This window comes from Triticum dicoccoides, unplaced genomic scaffold, assembly GCF_002162155.2.
Source record: "Triticum dicoccoides isolate Atlit2015 ecotype Zavitan unplaced genomic scaffold, WEW_v2.0 scaffold136571, whole genome shotgun sequence".
NCBI lineage: Eukaryota > Viridiplantae > Streptophyta > Magnoliopsida > Poales > Poaceae > Triticum > Triticum dicoccoides.
Genome location: NW_021196634.1, coordinates 253 through 1,864, shown reverse-complemented (window position 1 = coordinate 1,864; position 1,612 = coordinate 253). Strand labels below are relative to the sequence as shown.

The 1,612-nt window shown below is 37.4% G+C and overlaps 1 long non-coding RNA gene across 1 annotated transcript; it reads left to right on the top strand.

Annotated features, from left to right (window-relative positions):
- Positions 1 to 69: 69 nt before the first annotated feature.
- On the top strand, positions 70 to 1,111 carry LOC119343660. Its single transcript, XR_005166203.1, has 2 exons — positions 70 to 690; positions 781 to 1,111. It is a non-coding gene; the product is annotated as an uncharacterized LOC119343660 (long non-coding RNA).
- Positions 1,112 to 1,612: the final 501 nt, after the last annotated feature.

The window sequence follows — 1,612 nt, the reverse complement described above, 5'->3', positions numbered from 1 at the left end:
TATATATATATATATATATATATATATATATATATATATATATATATATATATATATTCCTTTGCCCTGTTCACTTTTTGTAGAGATGTAGCGAGAATGGATGATAAGAATGATGCATTTCCAGTTTTGTGTCTATCTGTATCTTTGATGTCTATTTTGTTGTTAGTTTTTTTAAGATCGTGGGTAAATATTCTTTGTTCATCGACTGGATAGTGGGATCAGGCATGCCTTAACAGTTTTTCAGTTAATAAAATATGTTCAGTTAATTAGTTTATATTTACTGTGATGTTAGTGTTCTTTATTAGCATGATAGCATCTTCACTTTGTTTTTTCAAATAAATTCATTGTTCAGTATTTACTGCTCTACTTTATTCATAAATCCATTGTTCATTTTTGTTTATTAAAATAGCCATGTCTATCTGCTATTCCTAGGATTTCCTTAAATAACTATGCTAATAAATATGTCCATCTCGGAGAGAATTAATCTTGCTTCCTTGCAGACTCTGAACATCAGGACCATGTGGACTAAACTTGCATGTGGGTGCACCAAGGAGAAGGTCCCACTCATCAAGGGATAACAACTAATTGGTCAGACTTTGTGAAGACAGGGGTTGGATAATTTGGAGAATGTCTTTGCGTTAAAGGCTAAAAGGGGCAAAGTGTCACTTGTTGTCTACCTGTTTTGACAAGGTTGGTTACAAGGTTGTCATCATACTATCCATGCAAATGTTTCCTGTGATTTCATCTGCTAAACAATGATGCATTAGCATAACTATATAGGTTCATTGTGAGCGTTCGCTTGGACTTATCTCACACCATTGATCTGGCTCGCTTTGGTTATGTAATAAGCCAACTATTGTATCTACTTAGTGTTGATCCATCAGCTTGGCTTACTTTTGGAACATACTACGTATTCCCCCATTTGTCATGAACTTTTAGATCTAATGTTTCATGCTTCTGGTATATTTGATGGCCTTACCTTTTGTCATTGTTTGGACAAATTGCTCTACACTGGACACTTATGTATCAAGGCAATGCCATGCTTCTGATGCAACCTTATTGTATTGGACTGATCCATTATTTGAGCAATCACTCTAATTTTCCTTTGCAATGGTTAATACATTGTTTATGCGCTTGGACAATAAGTTGAGTCAGGCACCCGCGAGAATTGATTTGGTGTATGGCACTGTACCGGCGACAAATTTTATGCAGTTGATTTCTATCTAAATATTCCTTGGGCCAGTTCATAGATAATGATTCTGTATTATAGCTGTATTATCGGATTGGATATGACAGTGCCCGGCAGCACTGCTGCCGGGTGCGGCAAGCCGCACTTCCTATCTAGTGTAGATGGGAGTGAAAGAAGCTCACCGTTTTTCGCTGCGATGCTGCACAACTGTATATATATGACATATTCTGAATTTGGTTGGAATTCATTTTGGGTTATACGTATTATATGTGCTACTGAATTCATATTCGTTTGGTTGACCTGATCATCAACCAGCACCCGCGGCGAACGTGAGAAGCGAAATCATCCATGGCCTTGGGTTAGTTGGCACGATTGCTGCTTGCTACGTCTTGAGCTTGCGTTGGTTTTCCTCGAAGAGGAGAG